General features: G+C 47.2%; 1 pseudogene; it reads right to left on the bottom strand.

Annotated features, from left to right (window-relative positions):
• Positions 1–2,611: 2,611 nt before the first annotated feature.
• LOC105072283 (ATP synthase F(0) complex subunit j, mitochondrial pseudogene) lies at positions 2,612–2,825 on the bottom strand (annotated as a pseudogene).
• Positions 2,826–16,770: the final 13,945 nt, after the last annotated feature.

Below are 16,770 nucleotides of genomic sequence, written 5' to 3'. Positions count from 1 at the left end.
TCAAACGTATTAAAGGGATTTATGCGTGACTAAAAATAGAGAAAAATTCATTACATTCTTTTCTTGTAAGAAGCGGGATTTACTTTGCCAAATGTGTCTCAGAGAGTGCATCTTTTTTTTTTCCCGTCTGTAGTCATATTCGCTGCCGTTCCCAGCAGGGCTGACTGTCCATTCAGTAATCACAACATGAGGGAATCCTGGATAAAATACAACTTTAGCTCAGGCGGACATAGGTGTGCCTCGCTTTAAAGAACAGAGATATTCTTCAAAGTGATTTTTTTCTGTAAAGCAACTAAGAAATACCAGAAATGCACCAGAAGGGAAATGAAAAATGTGGCTCAGGTTCCAGACTGGGGCCTGGGGGGGAGGGGAGGGGCAGGCGGCAGGAGCGGCGGGGGAGGGGCAGAGCGCAGCCTCAGCCCCGCTGGGGAAGGATGCCTGCGGCTCTGGCCCCGGAGACTGTCTGCGGGGCTCCAGGAAGCTGGGGCTCCTGCCTGCCCAAGGGGAACAGTGCCAGCGGGGCCAGGAGCTCTGGGCTCCCCTCCCCCGCTCCCTTCTGGCCTGCCTGCCTTGCACCATTATCAGCCCAAGGCAGAGACAGCGAGAGATGGGGCTACCCCTTGGAGAGGATCCTGGAGCCAATAGGAAAGCAGCCTCTGCTTCATGGACAATTTACGGCGGCTGTCTGAAGCGCAGTTGCTTCTGCAGATACAAGGTACAGTGGGTACAGCTCAGAGGAAGGCGTTTTCTGTCCTGGAGATGTTCTGTGCCTATTCGAGAAGCTGCCTTTTAGGCAGACAAATGGCTGATATAACCCAGATGTCCACTGGGGCCTCACTGACCTTGGAGGTGAGGGAACCTTGGCTTCTTAAACCCTTGGTGGCCTCGTGCTGACACTCCTGAACACCCCCAGATACACTCTCTGTCCAGACCGCACCCGCCTCGTCTCCCATGTCCTTCTGCGCTGACGTGGGGTCGGGGCAGTGGCCCCCCCAGGGGAATCTGCTTTTGCAGAAACATCCTAAGTCGACCTGCCTGGAGGTCGAGGTTGGGGTGCACCCGGGGCAGTGCAGCACATCCTCCACTGCCCACAACCTCAAGCCCTCCCCTTGCGAGGTCTCCCCTGGCGGGTAATGGAGACATTTTGGAACTGGATGGAGGCGATGGTTACACAACACTGTGAATGTGCAAGACGCCACTTTGAAGTGGTTCATCTTCTGTTACATGAATTTCATCTCAATAAAACCCCAAAACCAAACACCTCCCCTTCCGTCCCTCCCTCAGGCCAGACCAGCCTTCCCGGCTGACTGCTGGGCCCCCACGCTTCCACTCACAAGTGCCTTGAGGGTATCAGCTTTCCAGGGCCTGGCCTGGACCCACCCACCCCCAGAAAGGTCAGTCAGAGAAAAACAGTGACACTTCTCTCTGTTCCGTTGACTTGAGCAAGGAGCGGTGAGGAGCCGGCGAGAGCAGAGAGAGGTTTGCTCTTTAGAGACCGGGGGTGTCTGTGATATCCCATCCCCCACATAACTGGCCCCCGAGGGTGGGATCCACAGCTCTGGCAGCCCTATGAAACCCCTCCAGCTCCCAGAGAGGAGAGATTGGAGGTCCATAGCCAAGGGGTCAGGTGCAATGACAGCAGCCTGCCTCTGCCTGTTTCTTGCTCCTTGACCTTCAGGGACCCTCCAGCCTCTCTGCGCTTTGTTCCCTTCACTGCTACATGGGATCATAACAGTCCTTGCCTCACCTGGTCATGGGAAGTGGCCAGCATGCAGTGAGTGACAGTGACAGTTAATGTTACAGATGACGGTTGCAGCCACCCCAGAGCACCGCCAGCAGAATTACTTGGCAATGTGGAGTTTTGGCTTGGAGTTTCTATATTCCAACTATATCCACCTTTATTCTTAGGATTCCCAGGGAACCTGCCCAATGTGGATTCAGAAACTGGCGCCCACAGGACTGCGAGATGCCTGGAAGGTAGGTGGCCGGAGGTCTCCGTGCCTGGGCATCAGAGTGTTACAATTCAACTGGAGCTTGCTTAATGGCTTCTATTTGTATCCATTACAGTTTACAAAACACTTTCACAATAATTTTCTCACTTGTTCTCACAACCACCACAGGAAGCAGATTTCATCCCGCTCTTTAGAGATGAGAAAGCTGGGACTCAAAGAGGTTAGGTGACTTGCCCAACGTCACCCAGCCCAGAGCAGAGCCAAGAGTCAAAACCAGGAGTCTGACTCCCATGTGACCTCCCAGGTGGGTGCTCCACCCGTGGAGCCAAGGTCTTCCTCCTCTGAGCACAGCCTCGTGGCCCGTGCAGGGCTGACAGCTGGTGGGCAAAGTGAAAGGAAGAGTCACGGGTCCTGCCCCCAGGATGTGCACAGTCTACACGGGACAGTGAAGGTTCTGCGGTTCCTGGTCCCTACGGTTGCCGACATGTATTCTTCAAATCTCCAGGGCATCTTGTAATGAATTATCTGATTTTCTTTGTGGGCATATTGGTTTTTGGTTTTTGGTTTTCTTCACGGATCTCACAGGTATGTTTATTCATGCATGAGGTCACTGGCACATCTACAAGTCAACACGACGTCCCACGCTCCCAACCAACACGGCCAGACTGACGTTCTGTCCACGTAAAGCTGGTTATTGGTGAGCACGAGCAGGCGCGGGACTGGAAGCTTTCGAGGCTTTACTTCTTTCATCAGCACTCCTGATTTTGTAAGCGTGAAGACCATCAGCCCCGTTCCTACACAAATCTCCTGGTAAACGTGGGTACAGTAGGGCTTCGTGGGGATCCAAACACTCTTAATATGGCTTTGCCACATCTTGGTGCAGGGCCAGCGGCTCAGGCGGCCCTAACCCAGAACCAGCGGCTCAGAAAGGTCTCTTCTTGGGCATATCGTGATGCCGAGCTGACTGTCAGCGTGCTGAGGGCCGTGGCCCTTTGTCCATGGCAGGGGACAGGCTCTGCGTATGGAGAAGCTGCCCAGGCTCGCCTGGCCTTGGCTTCATTTTCTTACTTGTCAAACGGGGATCATTGGAGCACCTACCTCACAGAGTACGTTAATGAGAAGATCTCTATATAAGATACTTAGTGTGTGTCCCAAATTATTGATATCCTCCACCCAAGCAAGCTCTGCTCTGCACTGACCATCAACGGTAATAAGCAAATTCGACATCAGCTGATCCCACGTGTTTTACCCAATGATTGTGTCCTGTGGGATTAGCTGCAATTAACTAACTCAGAGTTGGATGGCCTTTATTCCTACCCACAGGCGTCTACACACAGATGGGAAATCTACAGAGCACTGAAAACATCATCATAATGAATGGCAAGTAGCAAGATTCTACTCTGAGAGTTTTTTACAACCTCAGTCACAGAAGAAATTTGGAGAACATTCAATCATGAAGATATTTTTATATCTATTTCACGTAAGTGTCAGATTAGGGAATAGACTTTAATTAGCTTTTGATATATATGCTTAACCTCTGTTTCATATACATGTAGAGGAACTTTTATAAAAGCTACTAAGACATAATAAAATAGATTGAGAAGATGGAGTGATATGTCCTTTTTAAGAAAGACTTTGAAGAATATATAAAAAATGGCAATCTACCACTCTTATCGTTTTGTCCATTAAAAAAAAAAACCCTAAAATAAGATATTCAAAAGAGGATGTTTCTCGAAGAAATACTGAAGGTGAATTACCTTCACATGCGATGCAGTTTGGGTCAGTCACCATTTTTAATAAAACTGATTAATGACTCAGCCTGAACAAAATAAGGAAGTGAGTAATCAGGTGGAATTTATGTTATTTTAAAGCTGGAATAAAAATCTATGGGATGGAAAAGAAAAGCCTTCGGGGCCTTTGCCAAGTTCTTCAATAATCAGGAGGCTGAGCCGAGTGTCTGCCCTCAGGAACTGGCGTCCCGTCTCTCAGACTGAGTCTATTAAAAATTAACAAAATAGTTTAGATGACTATTTTAAGTGTTATGAATTGGCAAATGGCAAATACCTAGCTGAACAGATGACTGGTTTGGATTCTTAATAGCCAATTGTGAAGGAAATGGACCACAGCAGGCTTTCAGACAAAAGTGGCCGTCAGCACAGAGACGGAGGCACAGGGGACCTCTGACAGTGAGGGTCAGCGGTTCCCCTGGGAGCGAACAGGAAAAGCCAAGTCTAATTCCCCATCAGTTGTTGAGCATTTTCTAGCAAATTAAGGGTAAGTCAAGAATTGAGGGTAGAAAGAGGAGGGGGTTCTGCATTGGAGTGAGTCTCAGGAACGGGGGAAAGCCAGCATCGGGGGAGGGTGGCTATTCTGGGCATTATGCAATAGCTTAATAATCTGGGGTCCTTTTTTAGACCATAGTATTAATTACATTTTTTATTTTCTGTGTTTCCTAATACTTTGACACCTTGGGGTCTGGATACCTCTAGAGAGAATGAGGCATCCCCAGGGCTGGCCAACTCCTAGACCTGGGAGCCTACCTTTCATATGCAAACTAACCTATCCAGATTCCACATCCCCAACCATCTCATCTACTCAGGGTCACTCGTCCCCTCCCCTAATCACCCCAGGGCCAGGACCAGACAACTAGGGACAGCCCGTAAGTCGCAGAGAGGCTGAAATTACTCACACTAGCCAGTCCTCAACTGCTTCTCCTGCCTCCCTGCCCTGCCTGTCCCTTCCTACAGGAACCACAAGAAAGGCTCTTACCCGCCCACATTTTCCCCTTTCTCTCTCTGCCTCCTGACCCACCCTGGTGCTTCCCCCATGGCCCTGCCTGACATGGCCTGTCCCCTCCTCTTGGGAACTGTGAGGAACAAACTATATTTTCCATAGGTCTCCTAATCTGCCAGCCTCCCATAGCTGAACAGTAATAAAACTTACTTTTTAAAACAGCCATGCCAAATATCCCTGGCTTCAAAGGAGCCCCACCAAAATGTGATGTGTCCAGAGCAGGCCAGGCTGAGGAAGTGCGTCTGAGCTTCAGAAAGTAGGTCTCCGTGCCTGCACAAGTAACCTGGACTTCATTCTGTGGGCAGCGGGGAACCTCTGCTACCTCCTGAGCAAAGGGGAAATGATCGCCTCTGTACTGGAGGGAGATGGATCCGGCCTGGACGGAGGGAGGCATTGTGGAGGCAGGGAGGCCTGGGAGGAGGCTGGCATAGCTGCCTAGACAAGAAGGCCAACCCCAGGGCCATTGTGCAGGGAATACAAAGAGCACTGTAGGTCAGAAAGGCAAGATTTGCCAACCAATGAAATCCAGTGGCAGTGGAAGGAGAATGCAAATCACTGGAGCTTCCAAACACTGGCCTCTCCAAAGGCAGGAGCAGGACAAAGAGTGATGTAAAGAGGAAGTCTGGAAGTAGGGGGGTAAGTGGCTTCTTCATTTTCTCTTTCAAACTGGGGTGCTAGTGATCATCACATAAGCCTTCATTGCAGGAGTACTGACATGCTGAGCGCCTCCCAGGCCCTGTCCTAGGTGCTGAGAAGAAAGCAGTGAATGAATGAACTAAAACCGGCCACGCACACAGAGCTTATACCCCAGTGTCAAACATACTGCTTTTTCCTTAAGGAGCAGCATAACCCGGAAGCTGCGGGCCATAGACTCACCCCCACACCCTTCTCTGGTGACTTGCTGCTCATTTCACCCCTGAAAACATGCTCACATCTGCCTCATCAGCCTTGCTCACAGTGACGCGAAGACAGCATCAGGGTTTTCAGTAGACAAGCCAGAGTCGGCTGCGAGAGCTTAGAAACCCGTATTTACTCATTTGCCCCTTCAGTTTATCCAACAAGTGCTAATGAAAAGAGACGAAGGAATCACGTGGGTACCAGATGGATGTGAGCCAGGCCCAGCGAGGGCAAGTCCTCCGTGCTTGCCCGCTCCTGGTTCCTGGCCCGGAGGCGGGGAAGCCCTCTCCCCTGGTCTGTCCTTCCCTCATTCACATGGTGCATGCCACTGCTTTTGTTTCACTTCTGCCTGCAGAAGGACCACTTCATGTCCGACTCCTTCTCGAACACAAAGCTTCAGAGTCACAGATCAACAGCAAAAGCCACAGATGAGGAACAGAGAGAAATGCACCGAGTGGGCAAAGCCTTGCAAAGTGTACCGGCAGTCGGATGAGGGCTTTTCCGATGCCTGTCTCACCTCTGCCTCCGACATCTCCTCTGGCTGTGGGTGAGAGCTGTCTTAGTCAGCTCAGGCTGCTGTACCAAATAGCAGCTTGAACAACAGACATCTTATTTCTCACAGTTCTGGGGGCTGGGAAGTCCAAAATCAAGATGCCAGACAATTCGTTTCCTGGTGAGGGCTCTTTTCCTGGCTGGCAGATGGCCGCCTTCCCGCCGTGCCCTCACACGACAGAGAGAGACATCATTTTTCTCATGTCTGTCCTTACGAGAGCACCACTCACAGCAGGAAGTCTCCATCCCCGTGACCTGACTCCCTAATTCCCTACCAAAGGCCCCACCTCCAAACACCATCACATTGAGGATTAGGGCTTCAACATTTGAATTTTGAGGGGACACAGCATTCAATTCATAGTTCCCCGATTGGCCCAAGGGCCATAAACGGGCCCTTCAGTTTCTCTCATTAGGGATGAATTTGTGTCGAGATTAACAAAAAATCCAAGCAGAAGGTAAAAGATTTTTACCACTTAATAGTGCCAATTATCATCACTTAGCATAACTTCTTTCTGACAATTTTATCATCACTTACAATAACTTCCATTAGGGTAATAAGGCATTAAGTAGATGTTGATTGCAAATAATCTGGTTACATTCACTAATTATATGAAGACTGATTTTTCTCCTGTTTAAAATATAATTTAAACCATCGCTACTTCTTAAAAACAAGACCTATCAAAGTAAGGAGACACATAGGCTACAGAGACAGAAAACGAGATTTTCACATATTTGGCAAGTGCCCAATTACAAGATGAAAATAAACGGAGGCTTCGTCTTCAGAAATAAGCAACGTAAATGGCTCGCTGTAGTTGATTTGCTCTCACCTTCTCTCCCTTGGGGTCAAATTAATATGTTTACTCCCCACAAGCCATTTTATACAGTGGAAAATATTGATGCCCAGCTGCCGTCTCATGGAGGTGGTGGGGTAGGGGAGGGTCTCCCTAACACATGGTCTGTACAGAGGTGAAGGGCAAATTGCCAGGCTCTGAATTTTATGAGACTTTCATAGCTGGAACGTGCTAGTTTGAGGAAGGTGTAGAGTGGCTTTGGATACATTATATTCTTAATAAAGGCTATTATAAAGTTTTGTAAGGCTGGCCATCACAACTCTGGCTTTCCAGTAGCTATCATAACTCAGTGGGAACAACGATACTGCTATTACTACTATGACCACTATTACTACTATTAGTAGTAGTACTACTATTACTACTATAGTTACTACCACCCCTATTACTACTACTGTTACTTTTATACTAGTAGTAGTAGTACTATTATTGCTACTGTTACTACTATACTACTACTATTAGTAGTAGTGACACTATTACTGCTACTGTTACTACCACCCCTATTACTACTGTTAGTAGTGCTGCTACTACTGTTACTACCATACCACTATTACTACCACACTGCTATTACTACCACTGTTACTACTATGCTACTACTAGTGGTAGTAGTACTATTACTACTACAGTTACTACCACCCCTATTACCACTACTGTTACTTTTATACTACTACTAGTAGTAGTACTATTATTGCTACTGTTACTACTATACTACTACTATTAGTAGTAGTGATACTATTACTGCTACTGTTACTACCACCCCTATTACTACTGTTAGTAGTGCTGCTACTACTGTTACTACCATACCACTATTACTACTACCACTGCTATTACTACCACTATTACTACTATGCTACTACTAGTGGTAGTAGTACTATTACTACTACAGTTACTACCACCCCTATTACCACTACTGTTACTTTTATACTACTACTAGTAGTAGTACTATTATTGCTACTGTTACTACTATATAACTACTATTAGTAGTAGTGACACTATTACTGCTACTGTTACTACCACCCCAATTACCACTATTAGTAGTGCTGCTACTATTGCTACTACTGTTACTACCATACTACTAGTAGTAGTAGTAATAGCAGTGGTAGTAACAGTACTATTAGTACTACTATACTACTACTATTATTACTACTACTATTACCACTACTACTGGCAAATTGCTGCTTGAATATTGGCAAGAACAAAGTTTCAAATTATTTTTTCCAATTTGATAGAATATCCTTTGTTTATTCTCAAGCGTATAAGATATTTAATAACACCCTGAGCATCTAAACTAGAATTGGGTTGTCAGAGACGCCCTTCCAGGTTCTTCTGCAACTGGAAAGGGCTCCCTTCCATCCATAGACATTTTCTAATCTATTTTTCAGTAATGAGTTCAGATCTTTTTGGCTTGGAGGGAATAAACAATAAGTCAGATTTCATTTAAAAAATAATAATAATGATGACAATGATGGTTTGCACCATGTAATGTTGTCAACTACTTAAAAACAATTTTATTTCCTCTCTCTTTCTTTAGATGATCCTGAGCACTAATTAGTTGAACACATGTTAATTGTTGAACCTTACAGATTAGGGGGCTGTTTGCCCAGTTTTATACATAAGGAACCAAGGCATAAAGAAATCAAGTGACTTGCACAAGGTCACACAAGTAAGTGTCCACACTGAGAACAGAAGGACCCAGGTGTCCTGACCAACAGCCTTTCAGCCAGTGGACATGAATGCCTGGGACAGGAAGGGCACACGCTCTCCTTTTAATGTACTTTAGTCACAATCTCCCCAAGAACGAGTCTTGCACGAGCACGTGACTTTTAGTGTTAGATCTGGCCAGTCTGGGCCAATGCAAGCAGCCTGACCCATCGTAGTATGAGGTCTGTTTTTGGCACAGCTACCATCAAGTCCATATGAAGAGGTTCTGAGACAGCCAGCTGCATGCCCCTTGCTTGTGGAGTCGGCACACGCGAAGGGGCTTTGGGGACACCAGTGGCGCCATCCAGCTGCTCACTGACTCTGCACCCAGATGCACCCCTTGAGCAGATCAGTCACTCTGGTTTCCCCCTGTAAAAAGCAGTTAAAGGTGGGCATCCATTCTTTCTCCCAGGAGGTTTCCAAAGAGCAAGCAAATAATTCAGCATAATTCAAACCCTTAAGTCCGCTAAGATTTGAGCTGGCGGCTTCTGATTACTAGCTGCTACCCCGTAGGGTGTGCTGATTCCCACTGACTCGCTGCTACCGTACTGGATATTTTGGGGAGTGTGGAGGGGAAGAAATTTTAGATCAAGACAGTCTAGCCCAAGAAGATCAAGAAGCTCCTCAGTACAAGCTTTCCTTTTCTTGCCATCTCTCCCATCAGTATACACACCCCACAGTTTGAATCACAGAATCCTGGGTCCTAGGGCTGTTCTGGAGTCAAAGGAAGCAAAGTTTCTTTACATATTCCTGGGACGAACACTCCCAACCTGAATTTTAAGGTGTCTTCCTGCTATAACATTCTTTTATACTGCAAGGTGCATTTCTTAAAGTATAGAAAAGAATTGCTTGATTTCCTTAAGGTAAAATCACCAAGGTAAGCTTTTTTTTTCCCCTTGGGAGTTTCCAAGGTGTGTCAACGCCACCCCCCACCACCATCACTCCATCGTGTTTTTTAATGTCCTTTGCGAGAATTTAAATGAATAGCCTGCAGTCCCAATGCTGACAATCTTTATATTAACAAGAAGATATGTCTAATTATTCCCAATTCTGCTAAAATTAGGCACAAATGTTCAATTTTCCACGTGTTCCTCTTAATTAACAATGAAACGAAAGAGGAAAAGAAACCATCAAAATTCTATAAATAAAAGCAGATGGAATGCAGTGTTGGAAGCTCTCTTCTATGAGAACATTCCCTTTAATAAAATTCATTGGTTAATTTGCTTGATAAAAGCAGTGTTAAAATTAAGTAAGAATTAACATACACTGGGTAAACATTTGTGGTTCCCTGCATGTGCTATCATGATAAAGGTAATTTGGCTTAAAAGCAGTCATCATCTTTCTTCATAACTGATAAAGCATTACTAATTGGGTGTGTTAATATGGTACAATATGGAATTGAATAGAGATTTTATCTTAATAACGTCTCCATTAAATTAAAGGCAGTGTTGGATGACAGCAAAAATAAGTCTGTTTATTCCGAACTAGCACATCAAAAGAACCGTGGGGAGATGGTACGGGAACTAACATTGTCGATAGCTGGTAATGCTACATTTACAGAGATTGTTGTAAACAACACTTTTTAGGGGGATGTTCTAGATGATGTTTTATTGAGAACAGCGATACTTTAATTATGGTGCAAAAGATACCAGTCGTTTCCTTTCTGTGTCTGATAGGGTATTTCTGTAAGCAGGATGCTGGCCGGGAAATGATTCGACTCGGCTGTGATGAAATTAGCATCCTTCACAGCTATTTCGCCGCCCCTGCCCCTCTGCTAGCAGGAGATGAGTGGCCAGGGATTGCCACGGAGAGAACTCCCCAGCTCGTGGGAGTGCATAATGGCGCTTTAACTGCAGGGATGCTGGCGCCACGGTATAGCTCTCTCCTCCAGACCCCGAGCCCTGTCCCTGGGGGGCTGGGGTGTGCGGGGCTGCACTCCATCCCGTGGTGGCTCTCAGCTGTGTCCCTGCCAGGCTGGAGGGGCAAGATGCCCATCGGGGGCTGCCCAGCACGAGGCCCCAGGCCTGAGAAACCCACCTCCCTTCTCCACCTGGGTCTGGGCCGCCTCATGTGATAAACACATCATTGCCACAGCACTGGCTGCCCTGCAGGACCAGGAGACGTCTTGAGTATCAGTTGTTTAGTCTGTGAATGTGTTTGTTTTTAAAAGCACAGGCCACAAACTGCCTACTTTGAGGCTGTGGATTTGGCGTGAACATGAGAACCCCCTCCCCCACCCCGCCCCGAGCGTCACTATGTGACCGCACGCCCCTGTCCTGTCCTCACCTCTGGGGGCGGGCAGCCCAGCCCCCCACACGTGTGCAGAGCCTCGGAAGACCTATCTCTTGACGGCTGATTTCAAGCACATACGTCATCCAGGCGTGTCTGATACGAGTGTAAACAACCAGAGTAGTTGTCAAGACCCGGCTAAGAGTGAAAGCAGTTCTGGAGTAAGTACAAATCCCCCCAAGATACATCGCTCAGAAAAAATCAGTCGGCAGAATCGGATGCCAACCCTATTTTCATACCAACCCGACTGAATTCTCAAACCCCGGCAAACAGGGAAATCCAATTCAATGTAAAGTGGGACATGTAATAAATAATGAACGGCACCAACAGCTTAGCATCGTAAGGAGACAGACGGAAAACCTCTCTCCCGAGCTCACTGCTTCCAAAGTTAGAGAAAGGGCTTCTGGACGCGTCCAGGGTGGAGAGTTCAAGCCTGAATTTCAATGAGGTGGGAACACCCTTTTCATAGAAATACAAGATTTTCATGTCTCCCTATTAGAAAATACAGAAATTATGGCATTCCTCTGCCTCGCCCAGGGCTCAAAGGCAAAACCTCAGGCTCGTCCTAAAGGTTGGAGTCAATGGAACCCGGGGAGATGCTGCCGGAGCTTTGTTTCCTACAGAAGTGTTACAATGCCATCATCTGTCCAGGAAAAGAAAGGAACCCCCTTCCATGTGCTGCAAGTTACCAGCAAACCGCAGTGTCAGGAATAAAGGAATTATTTCCACGAGAAAAGCATGACCAGCCATGGATCTTAATGGGCTGAAATGCCCATGACCCGTTTCTCAGAGACTCCGAAGGCCTGGCGTTCCAGACCCACAGCTGGACTGAGTCGGCCTGGCCCAGATCAGAGAGTGGGGCCGAGGCTGGTTGTCACCCAGCTATCTCTGCTCTGAATTACCTGCGCTACCTCAGTGCACCCTTATTCCCTTTCGAGAAAAGACGGCCATTCACAGATGGACACACCGAGGCACAGGTCATCTTTGGGGAGCTCATTAACCACTGATGCCGGCCCATCCAGCTCTCCGGAGTCCCTCGTTCCCCGGCACCATCTTCACTGAAGTTATTTGACTATATCCCTTCTCCTTGAGAGAAGGTCACAGATATGTGCCTGTAACCTTTGATTCACTTGTCAAGAAACTCCAGCCTGGACTCCAAACCCCTCTGCCTCAATTCCAGTGATAACCAGGGTCCCTTTCAGACTTACACTTCTCAGTTGTTTCAAAGGACCTCTGCTGGCATCATCATCGTCACCAATTACCAGTAAGGCTCTGGTGATGGAATGGCCCCAAGATGTTGCCAAGAGCAAAGTTTGCACAAACAGATTATCAAAAAGACTCTGATTGCGGTTTAGGGTCACCCAGAGCAGGTCTGGCAGAGGATGGCTTCCCCTGGGAGACCTGAGCCAGTAGGTGACCTGAAGCGTCACAATTACAGCTCCTTGCACTAAGTAGCCCATTTCCTTTCCAGAAATCATGTGTTTAAAAACAATGATTTTGGAATGCTGCAAATACCAAGGTGCTCGAGTTTTGTAACTGAGCAGGACCCTGAGGGGCCTTCCAGGGTCAGACCCCTCCCCCGTATTGTCTGCTGCAGCTCCTCTCCGAAGCACCCAGATAATAGTATCTCATGTATATTTCCTGAGTGTTTCAGATGCTAAAAACCACTACCAAAGGGAAGAAATTAACTACTTGATGATCGAGAACGTGTAGCCCCCAGATCTCTTGGCGCCTAGGGGTTCATAGTGTTGAACACCCTGTTACCTTGACATCAACCAGAGAATTGTACACAAACCTCAATGTTTCAGTTTGGCTTCGGGGTGCAGCAGGCACATGGACTTGCCTTTGGTAACAGTTTCGCCACCATGCCTCAGGTGAACTTTTCAACCCACGATGCAGATGAACACAAATGAATACTAACACAGGCAGTAAAGGCAAACCCAAGTTCCAAATGTCAGAAAATAGGGGAGCAGGATAAGACGAACTCACCTCAGTTGCAGCTCACTTCTTCCAAACCAAGAGAGTGAGAGACTCCAGCAAGACACGGCTCCTGTCTTCCGTGATGCAATCGCATGATGGTGGCTGGGTCGTCAAGCACCTCTAGTCTCTTTACCATATTCTGTTGGTTAGAAAAAGGTTTTTATATTTTCTAACTCTGTTAAAAACTCCTAACTTCCCACTTTGTGCATCCATTCTTCTGCCGAGTTCTTTGGTCATCTTTACGACGATCATGACCTTGAACCCTTTACCGGGCAGATTACCCATCTCCACTTCACTTACTTCTTCTGGGGTTTTTACCTTGTTGCTTTGTTTGGCATATGTTCCTCTGTCACCTCATTTCTGCTGCTTTTATTTCTCTGTATCTGGTAGGTTGGTTACACTTCCTGACCTTGGAGAAGTGGCCTTTGTAGGAGACGCCCTATGTGTCCCAGCAATGTACCCCACTCTGGTCACTAGAGCTATATGCTCTGGGGGTGCCCCCTATGTAGGCTGCGGGGGTCCTTCTCTCCTGGTGGGCTGACTACTGTGTGTGGTCCGGAGGCGTGGCTGGCCCCCAGATCCAGCTGGTTGGCAGGCTTTGCCTTGTAGGAAGGCTTCCAGCTGCTGGTGGGTGGGGCCAGGTCACCAAGTGGCTGGCTGCAGAGCCCTGGGGGGGTCCAGGGGCTAGTGCTGGCTCACTGGTGGGCAAAGCTGGGTCCCAGGGTGGGTGAAACTAATATACTATTGTAAATCAACTATACCTCAATTTAAGAAAAATATAGGAAAAGATCACAGGTTCTGCCCAATCTCAAGGGGGGAGGATTGTACAAGTTGAGAACACTGAGAAGTGGTGATCGTGAGGACACCGTTTGTGACTTTTTGACATGACACATGATTACCAGATTCAGGACATTTAACATTGATGCTATGCTTCTCAGGGTACCAGCCCCTGATGTCAGTTTCTCCCATTACTGGTGATATGAACGCTGATGGCGTGGTGAAGGTAGTGTCTATCAGGATTCTCATGTGTAATAAATTTACCAATTTTCCTTTTAAAATTATTGGGTCATAACCTGTTCGTCATCAAATTTTCACTCACTAATTTTTAGCAAAATTGATGCTTCTTTGCCTGAATCAACTGTTAACTGTGATAGTTGCAAATTGGTGACTTTGTAAATTCCATCAGTCTTTTTATCTTTATTAGTTGGCATTACTGCTAAGAAAGAGCTTCTCCTTTTCCTACATGCCTGTGGGTCTGTGTGTGGGTACAGACTCATGATTCCTGTTATTTTAATGGTTTAAAATCTTACGGTCCTTATGTACTTTGATGTTCACATTGTCCCAGGTTTGGTCAGTGGGAACACTGCCAGGCTGGCTCCTACTTCCTGAGTCCTTATAACACGTCCCCGTCATTCTCTGAGTGCTTTCCTACTTTCCGGCATAACACAGCAACCCGGGTCCACCTGGTCCTTTTCTGCCTCAGCCCTGGAATCAGTCAGCAAGGGGGATGTTATCTCCAGGTCACACACGTGGCCAGCAGAGCAGAGCCAGGCCTGGACTCCGGCTCCCTCGACTCAGAGCCCTGCACACCATACTCCTGTCCTCAGAACCATTTGTAACGAGGTTCCAGAAAGAATCCTTTCCTTTAAGGTTTTCTTAAGCCTCACCCATGACTGCCCTACTGTGCTTGGCCTGGGAGCTGTGCCTTCTGCCCAAGCCCACCCCAGCCTGCACATCCAGTACCACGCTCAGTTTCACTACAAGCTGTCAGCTCCACGTGGCTGGATGGTGGCTCCAGGTTAGCGGAGTCACACTGGACCCCAGGTGCTGCAAGCTCTGAGCATGCACGCTCCTGGCTCCAAGCCAGTCTGAGGACCTTTCTTGACCATCCAGACTATCTCCCGGGCACATGTTCTAAGGGCTATGGTGATTCAGGGAAAGGCAGCGTCCCCGTCTCTGCCCAGAAGTCCTCAGTGTCTAGTTGACTGAGTAGGCAGTCTTCCTCCTTACTCACTACAAAGTAATAAATACAGGGGGGAAGGTGTAGCTCAGTGGTAGAGTGCCTACTTAGCATGCACGAGGTCCTGAGTTCAATCCCCAGTCCCTCCATTGAAATAAATAACTAAATAAAAAACCAAATTATCCCCCAAAATAAAAGTAAATTTAAAAATAAATAAGCAAAATAATTTTTAAAAGAAAAAATACTTTGAAAAAAAGGAGTAATAAGTACATACAATTTCCTTTTTTTAAGGTTTTTTTGGGGGGTAATTAGGTTTATTTATTTTCAGAATAGAGAATAGAATATTTTTAGGCTACAAAGCTGGGGTGCAGGGCTGGGCCTCATTCTCTCTTCCCATCACTTCACCAGGTCAGCCCGTGTTCCAGGACAGGCATCCCCCTGGCCCCGGCCCCTGCTCTCTTCACTGGCCTCCCTCCCCAGCCACTTGAGGTTTCCCTGCACGATCTGGAGCTTGGCCTGCGCGGCTAAGGGAGGGTTTCCGAGCGGGGATGGGGTTGGCCCTGTGGGGGAGGATGCCTGGCATCAGTCCCGGGAAACACTCCTGGGACAGGACCTGGGGTGGAAACAGAGTCCACTCCCGGGACTCTGCTCGGAAGCTTCATCGGAAACCCTGTGAACAAGCCAGACTGTCCACCATGGGACTGATGCTCAAACAAGAGCGTTGTAATGACTCAGGGTAGGGCGGACACCTGGCTTCCTGGCAGCAGCTGAGAGGTTACGGAGTTGGGTCTGGATGCGGATGGGGGTCCTGTGGGCTACTCGCTGTGGGACCTTGGGCAGAACTCTTAACCAGATGACAGGTTAAGCATGTCCCCACCACCCACCCAGTGGCTCATCTATCCTAAAGTTAACAAAGCCTAGGATTTTTGTAGTTGTAGTTTTGTGTCATTTGTTGGGGGGGACATCCTCAAATTGCATAGGCTGCAAAGACTTGGCTCCGCCCCACCACTCCTATGGGCCGGTGAAGGGACAGTCCTTTCTCCCTAAGGAATAAGTGCTCCAGGTGGAGGTGACAGCATTCAGAGCACGGAGCCCAAGGGCAGCGCCAGGATTCCCTGGAAGGGAAACATCACTGTCATTCAGGCCTTTGCTGTGACTCCTTCCCACCTCCCCACCTGCCTGGGTCTCTTGAAACCATGAAGGCAAAAACACCTAGAACAAAAAAGTGCTGTTCAAATCCCACTCCTGGGCATATATCTGGAGAAAACTCCAATTCTAAAAGATGTATTCACCCCAATGTTCACAGTGGCACTATTTACAATAGGCAAGACATGGAAACAACCTAAATGTCCATCAACAAATGACTGGATAAAGAAGATGTGGTGTATTTATACAATGGAATACTACTCAGCCATTAAAAAGATTGAGATAATGCCATTTGCAGCAATATGGATGGACCTAGAGATCATCATATTAAGTGACCTAAGTCAGATAGAGAAAGACAAACACCATATGATATCACTTACATGTGGAATCTAAAAAAATGAGACAAATGAACTTATTTACAAAACAGAAATAGACTCACAGACATAGAAAACAAACTTATGGTTACCAGCAGGGAAAGGTGGGGTGGGGATAAACTGGGAGTTGGGAATTTGCAGATACTAACTACTACATATAAAATAGATAAACAACAAGCTTTTACTGTACAGCACAGGGAACTATATTCAATAACTTGTGATGCCCTATAATGAAAACGAATATATATGTGTGTAACTGAACCACTATGGTGTACCAA

The sequence above is a fragment of the Camelus bactrianus genome, chromosome 28 (assembly GCF_048773025.1).
Source record: "Camelus bactrianus isolate YW-2024 breed Bactrian camel chromosome 28, ASM4877302v1, whole genome shotgun sequence".
In the NCBI taxonomy this organism is placed as follows: domain Eukaryota; kingdom Metazoa; phylum Chordata; class Mammalia; order Artiodactyla; family Camelidae; genus Camelus; species Camelus bactrianus.
This window is presented reverse-complemented; position numbering and strand designations above follow the sequence as displayed.